This window comes from Microcebus murinus, chromosome 17 (genome assembly GCF_040939455.1).
Source record: "Microcebus murinus isolate Inina chromosome 17, M.murinus_Inina_mat1.0, whole genome shotgun sequence".
Taxonomy (NCBI): Eukaryota; Metazoa; Chordata; class Mammalia; order Primates; family Cheirogaleidae; genus Microcebus; species Microcebus murinus.
This window is the reverse complement of record NC_134120.1, coordinates 30,750,207-30,761,261: the sequence shown is the minus strand read 5'-3', so window position 1 is coordinate 30,761,261 and position 11,055 is coordinate 30,750,207. Positions and strand designations below refer to the sequence as shown.

The 11,055-nt window shown below is 37.6% G+C and overlaps 1 non-coding gene across 1 annotated transcript; it reads left to right on the top strand.

The window, feature by feature from the left end:
* The first annotated feature begins 10,185 nt into the window (after window positions 1-10,185).
* Window positions 10,186-10,374, top strand: LOC142861728 (U2 spliceosomal RNA). The gene has a single exon (XR_012912890.1). It is a non-coding gene; the product is annotated as a U2 spliceosomal RNA (small nuclear RNA).
* The last annotated feature ends 681 nt before the right edge of the window (window positions 10,375-11,055 follow it).

Sequence of the window (11,055 nt, the reverse complement as noted above, 5' to 3'; positions counted from 1 at the left end):
TTTAAATTTGTCAGATCTCAGTTGAGAAAACATTCATTCATTCATTCATTCATTCATTCTAAAAGATATATTAAGCGCCTGTATGGTGTCTAATTAAAGAATGGTAAAACACAAGAAATGCCTCTGGAATTAAATATTCTTGAACTTAAAATCCACCACTTCCAGTGATGAATTCTTTGAAGTGAGGCATTTAAATTTAACCTGCTAAGTCTCAGTTTCCTTATCTGTGAAATGGAGTAATTTTATCTACTCTCTGGGGTTAATTATGAAGTTTAAGGGAGATGAAGCACACAGAGTGTCTAATTCAGTTCCTGATATAGAATTATAGCATATAATTAGCATTATTGAGGTCCAAAGTGTGCATATTATGTGAAGTCAACAGATATGAAAAATACAAAGATACTTGGAGACACTTTGAGCTATCAGTGGCAGGGCACAGTGACTAACGCCTATAATCCTAGCATTCTGGGAGGCCAGAGAATCACTTGAGCTCAAGACCAGCCTGAGCAAAAGCAAAGCCCTCTCCCTACAAAAAATAGAAAAAAAAATAGCTGGACATGGTTGCACATACCTATAGTCCCAACTGCTCCAAAGGCTGAGGCAGGAGGATCACTTGAGCCCAGAAGTTTGAGGTTGAAGTGAGCTATGATGATGCCACTGCACTCTATCCATGCAAACAGAATGAGATTCTGTCTCAAAAGAAAAAACAAACAAACAAAAAAAAAAACAAACAAAAAAATTTGAGCTATCAAATTATTTTATGATTATTTTCTTAATAAATGCTTTCTCCTCACCTCCAATTTCATTTTTTGTTTCTTTTATCTTCTTGTTTCTGTTTGCCTTTCTGCACTACATATCCTGTTAACAGGTCACTAGATAAAAGAAAGTAAAATCATAATCCTCATAGAAACATAAATGTCCACAGGTTAAAAAATTTATTTTTCTACATAATGAGAAAACCAGGGAGATGTCACAACAGGTACCAGCTTATCCCTGTAAACTTAGCACTGTTGGTAGCACATTCTTATTACATGTGAGCTACTGAGATACTGGAAGAATGTTTTTCACCTAACAGCACCTCTATCCCCTTCTTTGTCTGCAAATCATGCATTTTCTAGCTTGTGCTTCAGAAAGATGGGTCACATACAAGTTCTGGAACACGGGCTGAATTTTGAATTTTGATTAATTGAAATCAAAATTCCCTAGCCAGTGATTTGTTCAAAAACGGGAGGGTGACACAACCCTGGTAGGTAGATGGAAGGGGATATCTGGTGAGCAGTTTCTGGGAAAGTTTTCTTTGCCCTTAAAAGGGAAAAGGGGAAAAGGAAGGGATGATGGGAAAGAAAATTGCCTGATTAAGAACTCAAATATGGATTTCTGAGTGCGTAGGTACTCAGATGTGTTACTGATAGAGGAAATCCCACTTGCCTAAACCTGACACCTGCTTTTTGTATGAGCGTCTCTAGCAGACATTTGTTCATAGCTTACCATATGGATCATCTCAATGATCATCCCTCCAATAATACAGCACCTTGTGTTTTCTATACTACTTCTAGAAGCTATTTATTTCTTCTCGTCATTTACTTGTTAACATTGGAGGAGGGAATCAGGGAGTGGTTGCATCACTGTTTATAACTATTTTCTCACCATCTAATAATCCAATAATTATTTGACATTCAATTAGATATAGAGTATTTTCTCTAATTCCCATCATTTTTCCTATTTTCTGTTCGTCTTCTTTTTTGTAACGTGTATAACATATATTATGTTTTATTCCTTATGAAGGAATTATTTTTGATCACTCTGAAGATAAAATGTCTTTATTTCAGAACTTATTCATTTCTTTTAAAAAGCTCCTAATTTTTTCTCTCTCTCTCTCTCTCTCTCCTCTTTTTCTTAAATTGCCTTTCCTTTCCTTCTGTAAACTGGGACAAATGGTTTCAAAATTCTATCATGATGGAGTACCTTGAAATTAAAGATTTTAGTGTCACCTCCTCTCTTCTTCAGGATTAAAGTCAGTTTATTTGCCAAATGACTTCAGATTTCCCTTAGCTATTTGTAACATAAAAATATACTTAGCATTTTTATTTTTTTCTATTAGTTATTTGTCCTTATTTTGTACAGTCACCTAAAATGTGCATACAAGACACTTTTTAATGTCAATGTTCTCTCCTGGGGGTAGCAAACTTTTTTCTGTCAAGGGTCAAATAGCAAATAATTTAGCCTTTGCAGCCCAAATGTCACAACTACTCACCTCTGCATCTATAGCACAGAAGCAACCATAGAAGATACATAAAAGAATGGACCTGGCTGTCACCCAAAGGTACTTTATTTATAAAAACAGGTTGTGGGCTGGATTTGGCTCAGAGACTACAGTTTGCTAACCTCTATGAATCTAATCCATTTATTTCCATATTCTGGATGGACAGAGCATCTTGTCGAGATCCCTAGCTAATTTAAGTATAAGGAGCCCTGCAGTTTGTACAGTTTGGAAGGATGATTGTATAGCTCTGAGTGGGACCTATATTGTCTACACTTTCTTACTGTCAGACAACATCCCTAACATACAGGCTAGTTAGTGTAAGGTTTTAAATCTTCAAGTTTATTATAAACAAGCTTTTAATATATAAGATGCATTTAAGATATAACATTTCAAAAAATGTATGTATCTTTGCCTTTTCCATTATTGTTCCTGTTGAATTTAAATTTTTATCTTGTTTATTTTTATGAAGGGGAACATAGAAGTCATGGCACGATGGTTACAACTAGGTTGCTGTAACCATCTGCAAAATGGGAAAACATCACCAAAGAGGTGGCTGAGCAGATTATATATAAAATAAAGTGGTAGGAGCAGGAGAGTATGTTGTATCTGACTGTGTTCCCCCGCTGAATTGTCCATTCAGAGCAGTAGGAATGTGGCTAAATCATTCCTAAAGCTAACACAGTTTGCATAAACCCAGAAACTCCTAGAGATCTGAGACCCCTGGCAATAGGCTCTTGTTACTAAATTTGTGGAAAGTTAATGAGGCCCTAGCACTGACCCTTCATCTCATTTTCCTTGTCACAGGGGAGGACTTTGAATACTGGTCTCTTGCTTATACTAAAGTATAAAACCTCTTCCTCCTTAAAAGCCCATCTGCTTACATAGTTTATGGTCACTGGCTCTTCCTGTTTCTCTTTTTTCTGAGTTACCGTGATTCCTTGCTCACGCCTGTTCATAACCCCTAGCAAAGGCAAATTCCCTAAATCTCAGTTTAAAGACCAAGAGACCCAATTAATCGAAGCTCAATGCTTATCTGGAATTCTCTTGTTGGTGTGAGGGAAACAGACTTCATCTGAACTGTTCACCTTCTACCTCTAACCTGGAAAGAAAGAGCAAATGTCAATGCAACTAAAGTTTAAAAACCCTGCAGGGCGACTCTAGGAAAAGTAACAAGAAAGAATGAAGAATAGATTCTGTATGTGCGTGTAATGCATGGGTTTGTGTATGTGTGTGTACATATGAGTGCCTGAACTTAAATTTTCAGGATTAGAAGCTCAGTGAATTTAACAGTTGTAGTCTGCTGAATTATTGGTGCATAATTTCTCTTGATGAGTCTTGGAAAATGGTATCTTCCCAAAAAAGAAATGGGAGGATTTCTAAAGAATTTGGAAAGTAAGCCAACGAATAGGTAAGGTAGGTAAGATTTGAGCTTCTGCCAACCAGTCTTGACCACAATAAACTCATCTCATTCAATGTAAATGACAATAAAATGCATGTCTTTTGTACCGCTTTGAAAGGTTAGATCGAACTGGATGGAGTTAGGTTTGATTGGGAGAGGAGATCAAATGGAATAACATAAAGAGCAGGTGGGATTTTAGAGATTGTAGCTGCATCCAGTTACAGGCAAAATTATTAGGGGGCTGTATTAACTCAAATGGGTGTCCCACGCTATGATGTCTGGTCCATGCAAAGGTTTTGGGGCTGCCAAAAACATATTTTTAAAGAAAATGTTCTAATCTTGACTTAGCAGGGGTTTTTGCCCAAGACCCAGATGGAAGATGTCAGGAAAATAAACTTGTCCCCTACCTCTCTCCTTACCCCCTGTTGATAAACAAACCTATACCACTGGGTTTGTTTATTTTGAAGTGGATAAGCATGTGCTCGCCACAAAGGATACATTGCCAGTTTTATGCTCCAGTGACTCTCAGGCCATCTGTCCAGGTATGAAGCATTTTGATTTTTTCCTCAGCCCACATAAAATAGTGATCAAGGAGGATCTCTTGGAATCTCCAATCCCAGATACTACAAACTGAGGTGATGAAGAAAGGCTCGAGGCTCTATGCAGGAGAATCTGGGAACCAGGAATGGCATAAAACAAGAAGAACTGAACTCTGTCTTGGAGTTAGACTGAACTAGAGCCGGGAAATCTGAGTTCAAGTAGAAGTGTGCTCCCCAATTACGTAAACTAAGCCACCTCTCTTAGCTTTACTACTGGTTAAAAGAGGGTTAAGAGGTTAAAAGAACATGTGTAAATGGAGTGCCTAATTTTTCAGTGCACCGTGCTAGATGTTTCAGGAGACAAAAATGAGTATAATTAGACCTTCACTTCAAGGGGGCGTTCAATAGAATTGGGAATGTGAGGCAAATAAACAGTATGTGATATAAACCAAGTTAACACGAAAAGAGTAACTATTCAGAAGTGGTGGGAGAGAGAGGATGAAAAAATCTGACAAGATTGAGGAGGAGCTGGAATGCCAGTTGCACATCTAAGTAGATCTGAGATTCTTAAGCTCTAGTCAGGACACACATAACTTTCCAGAGGGTTCTGCAGGACAGGGCATAAGTAGAGAGACTTCATTTTACATGGCAAACAACACTAACTCTATTACTTTCTTTCCTATTCAAGAAATCACATGAGAATTGCAAGTGAGTGAAAATTATATTATAAAAGAGATCTTCTTGAATCTGCTCAAACATATTTGCAACAGAAATAAATGATTTAAAATTTTGATGATTTAACTATTGTTATCTATTATTTGTGGCATATCTCCAAGGTAAAGAATTTCACTCGTTGAAAAGTTGAGACAGAATTTTGAATCCTACAAGTTATTTTTAGTTTAAAAATTAAAAAAAAAAAAAACAGAAGTAAAAAGCGTAAATCACTAAATAATCATGAAATAACATTATCAGCATTTTTATTTAAAAAGTTGGTAGAAGATATCATCAGCCATAATATTCAGGAATTGATTAGCAAAAATGTGTATTTGGTTTCTGGATATAATCTGAAATGCAGTTCTAAGTATTCATACATAAATAGATTTGCCATTTAATAGAATAAGCAGTTTGCAATCTAACTGAAATGATTACATATCAATATTTATTCTCTCTCCTATCTCCTTTATCTTCTTAATGCCATTGTCTCAGTGAGGCATTAGAGAAATAGAAAACAAGCAGATTCTGGGTCATTACTGGCAACTGAAGACACAGATAGTTGATATCTTGAATATATACTTGAATATATTGAGCCATACTGGGGCAATTGGACATATCTGAGATCTCTGCTGCATCCAATTCACCTGCCCCAATTTGGCCTCAATGCCTAGGAAGCAGCTTGAAGTAATGAAAAAAGCACAAATTTGTGAGGCAGGCAGTTCTGACTTAAAATGTATTTCATCCCTGAGTTAGTTATCTTCTCTGAGTCTCACTTTTTAGTTAAGAGTGTAATAACACCTAACTTTTGCTGAGTATTACACATTTCTTTTATATGTGTCTCCTGGAGCTCTAGACCTGCTAACTCATCACATCCTGGCACCATAGTGTGGAAATTAAATGAGATAATATATACACATCTATATAATAGATACTCTATGCATGTTACTTACCTTAAATTTACACTCACCTGGGATTAACCCATCAGTATCTGTTCCAATTAAAGAGCTATAGAGGCTAATGCAGAAGAAAATCTCCTGTCCCGGACTGGAAATAGTAACTTCACCCCACGATCAATGCATCTGTGGGGCAATGGCCAATGTTTACATTCACTTCTCCTTCACTTTGTTTAATGCACTTAATACCCTCTTCGCCCATACCTTCTTTGATAAACAGGCCTACAGCACCCTTTTGCAGATAAATAAATACGTAAATAAATAAATAAATAAATGGCTTCCCAGAGCCGGCTTGGAAGAACGTTTGATAATCTGAACCATTACGGAGGTGAAATTTCATTACACAGATGGTGACATCCCGATGTCTATCATCAAAACACAGCAGGTAGAAACTATCAGCCAGGCCCATTCCCTTCTATAAAATTACACTTATATTAATGTCACTCTGGATTTCATTATGCGGAAAACGATATTGCACAGGTCTGCAGCGCGAGGGGGCCGGCGGGGGTGCGGGTGCGGGGTGGTGAGGAGGGGAGGATGAGAGGGGGGGCGCGAGAGTGGGAGGCGCCGCCGTCTGGGGAGAGAAGCCAATACAGGCGGACAGGGGCTGCTAGGAATGGCAGAGAGCGAAAAAGGTGTATACGTGTAGATATAAATATATATTTTGAAATTCCTCGGTAGCTTCGGCTGCCAGTTCATGCTGCTTCTTGATTGACTTGCCGCCAGACGTCCTCCGCAGGCCCCTGATGGAATGTTTAAAAGGCCCTCCTGTGGGAAGCAGGGAGATTTACAGTTAATTTTTATTAATGGAGGTTGACAGGCATCTCCATTTAGCCGGCAAGATGTTACACCAGCCCAGGAAAACGCCCCTGTGTTTGGAACAGGCATCCCCGCCCCCACCCCATCTCTCTCTCTCTCTCTCTCTCTCTCTCTCTCTCCCTCCCTCCCTCATACACACACATACACTCTCTTAATCATACACATGGGCACCAGGGAATTAAGAATACAACAGATTAAGAAACAAACGAGAACACTGATTTATTGATATACTGTTGCTCTGCTATCAAAAGAGGGAGGAATGAGGATTGTGTAAGTGGTGGGGGCATTGGTGGGGGGTGAGGGGGTGAAGGCAAGTGCTACTCTTCCCTGCTGCTGTTTCCTGTCACTCCCTCCCCATCCCAGCAACTCCTCTCCTCCCCCTCTCCCTCCATCCTCACTCTAGAGGAAGCACTGCTCTATCTAGCAGGAACTAGGGTGCCACATGTAACTGTAACTGGCCCCAAAATCTCCCCGCTGGCCTGTCCCGCTTGGTTCTCACATTGCAGCAAGAATGGATTTTCCGTAATCTATTGAATTAGGTGTCTGATACAAAACATTCAGGTCTTCTCTGGGCTTTCCAGATAAATGAAAACTCCTGCTGTGACCACCAAGACACCTGATAGTAGAAGCCCTGCCCATGTCTTCAGGATTTGGTTCACTTCAACCTCTATTTGGTTTACCCTCCAGTTTTGTGGGTTTTGATGGTTGTTTTCCCTGCACTCACATACATTTCTTTTTCATCTAGGCTCAGCTTCAGCCTTGTTTATTTGGGGATTTCCTCTCCAAGATGATTTTCACCCTTCTGTAAATGATCATTGTCTGTTCACAAGTGGTTGGAAATGTACATGACTTGTTTCTCCAATAAATAAAAGATTTTGGCAGTTAAGCCTCATGTCCTATTTTAACACCAATATGCTGGCCTTTTGTTGTACACCAAGCTGTACCTTTCTAATCCCACTGAGGAAGTACCCTATCCTGCCAGCTGTGGTCTCTGAGTGGCTCAGGTTGTCTCTTCCTCAGGAATTGCCATCACACAGATCTCGGTTTGAATCTTGTCTAGCCTTAACAAACAGGCCATCTCTTACTGTCTATATGGAACTGTCTCAAGTATTTTGACATCCACTCAATTTATTCTATATTTGTATAATGTTTATGTTGAGTTACATAGACTTTTACATGTAACTTTTTATTTTGGCATATTATAGGGGTACAGATTTTAAGGTTTCAATAAATGCCCATTCCCCCCCCGCCCCCCACAAGTCTGAGTTTCCAGCATGACCATCGCCGAGATGGTGCACATCTCACTCATTATGTATGTATATACCCGCCTCCCTCCCCCCTCCCACCTGCCCAATACCCTATTACTGTAGTACCTCTGTGTCCACTTAGGTGCTGCTCAGTTAATACCAGTTTGCTGGTGAGTATATGTGGTGCTTGTTTTTCCATTCTTGGGAAACTTCACTTAGTAGTATGGGTTCCAGCTCTAACCAGGAAAATATAAGATGTGCTATATCACCATTGTTTCTTAGAGCTGAATAGTACTCCATGGTATACATATACCACATTTTATTAATCCATTCTTGGATTGATGGGCACTTGGGCTGTTTCCACAGCCTTGCAATTATGAATTGTGCTGCTATAAACATTCATGTATTAGTTTGGTCTCATCAAGAGGAATTAACCTCCATAGGTTCTGGCAGACCTTTTTTTTATCCTCAAATACTTCAGAGTAGGCAGTAAACATGTGAGGAATGCCTGAATTAAACAATGAATTAATCAATAATACAGTTAAATAAGTAATTGTTGAGTAAGTCTTATTTTCTTTAGTTTTTAAATGGACGTATACACATAGTTATGCATGTGTCATATATGTGTTATAAATCTCTAGTTTCCTATTCATACAGTGTTGCAGTTTCAGAAACTATAATTCTTCTCGTTACCTCTTTTCTGAGGCCATTTCATGCCTAAAGATTAAACAATTATAATGTCATTCTCTAACTATATGGGCTCCTCAGGTGTTCTTCCTAGGGTTCCTTCATTTCTTTTTCACACTTCTTTTGCAGGAAATTGGATGAATTAAATGACTAAAACTAAGACCTAACTTTTATAATATAGGCTGCAGAACTTTACAAAGTGCCCTCAGCATTTAAATGGATGGAATCTTAACTGGGGTTTTTAAACTTTAAGGTACCCACAAATTAATTAACTGGGGTGCTTGTTGACTCTTCAATAGAAAAGGCACAAAGATTTTGATCCAGTGTGCTTGGAGGAATCTCTGAAATCCCAATTTTAACATGCATGTGATTTCCTGTAGGTGCTGTACAGAGCACATTTTGAGAAAAATTAGAGATCGATCAAAAGAAAGGTGTATGTATGAGAAATTATTAATTAGGAAAACTAAACATTTATTAAGTTTATAATCCAGTTTCCTCTTCTACTGTCTATGGCTCTCTTACCTTTGCTTACAAGAAATTTTGGGTTTCAAAGTTTATGCCCTTTCATTCATATCTTCACTCCCCATCAAAAACTAGTTACAAAATTAGCTCCTACCTTGATCAGAATTTCATTTACTAAGTAATATGACATCCAGGCTTTGATTCCATAAGTTACAATGATAATACAGTTTGAATGCTGCAGAATGGGGGTAAAATTAGTGTCTTCAAATTGTGCTTTTTAATCTAAATTAATTTTCAACTGGCACAGCATAAATGCATTTTTTTGCATTTTATTTCTCTAGCAATAGTCCAGTTCTATTTGGCAATAACTACACTCCCTTCTTCATTACCCTGTTTCTAAAACACTTAGTAAGGTCACACACACATACATACACCCACATACGCCCTCTCTCCTCTGACTTCCAAAGAAATATTTATCGTAATTTGTCTTAGTTTTAAACTTTACCAAATTGTTCTAGACTACATTCACAGATGGCTTCAAACTTCCCTTAATGTCAGTATCACAAAGTCATCTCTGAGTAAAAGATTCAATTGACACAATGTATACTTTACATTCAACCATTTTATTTGTAGTAATAGTTAACACAATTAATTTGAATTCCAATCCTCATTCACAGAAAATCCATTTATTTATTTATTTATTTTCCAGCATATTGTGGGGGTACAAATGTTAAGGTTACATATATTGTCCATGCCCCCCCTCCCCCCTCGAGTCAGAGCTTCAAGAGTGTCCATCCCCCAGTTGCTGCGCATTACATTCATTATGTATGTATATACCCATCCCCTCCCCCCCACCTGCCCCACACCCTATAAATGTTATTCCTATATGTCCACTTAGGTGTTTATCAGTTAATATCAATTTGCTGGTGTACATGTTGTACTTATTTTTCCATTCTTGGGATACAGAAAATCCATTTTTTACTTGAGGAAAAATATGGATACAATAAAATGCACCCATGCTAAGTTTACACTTTGTTGAATTTTGACAACTGTATATGTATGTTTAACTACCATCACAATTAACTTATAGAAAAATTCCATCATCGCTTCTCGGCCTTTTGGCTAAGATCAAGTGTAGTATCTGTTCTTATCAGTTTAATTCCATCAATCCCCAAATTGTCCACATGCATCTTTAAATTCACTCAGTCCTCCTCCCTGAACAACTGACATCAGGCAAATACTGCTCTAATTGCAGGAAGTTTGCATTTTCTATAATTTCATATAAATGTAATCCTAGTACATATATGTTTTCATACCAGACATCTTTAACTAGCATGATGTTTTACAGATACAACCATGTTGCTTCATGTATCAGTGGTTTGTTGTGTTATTACTGAATAGTATGCCATTGTGTTTATCTGTTTACCTGTTGCAGGATATTAGAGTTGGAAGATTATTATAAATAAAACTATTATGAACATTGGAGAACAAGTTTTTGTTTGGAGATATTTTTTAGATAGCTAAGAGGGAAATATCTAGGTTATATGCTGAGTATATACTTAACTTTCTGAGAAATTGATAAATAGCTTTTCTAGGTGGTTGTGCTATTTTACATTCCCATGGAGAAAAATAGAAGATCTGTTTGCTCTATATCCTGGACCTTGTATAGCCAATCTTTGTAATTTTAGCAATTCTAGTGGCTATATGGTGGTATCCCATTGTTGTTTTAATTTGCCCTTGTCTGATGGCCAACAATAATGAGATCTTAATGCTTATCAGCCATTTAAACATCTTCTTTTATGTGGTATTTGTTAATATAATAGCTTTTACTAAAATTAGTATGGGTTTTTCCTCTTATTTTTGCATTGAAGTGTTACTGATATAATTCTATAGCTTGTTCTTTCATTTTAAATACATGAGTTTTTTAAAGAACATCTTTGCTTTGGATGAAGTTCAATCTATTCACTTTGTT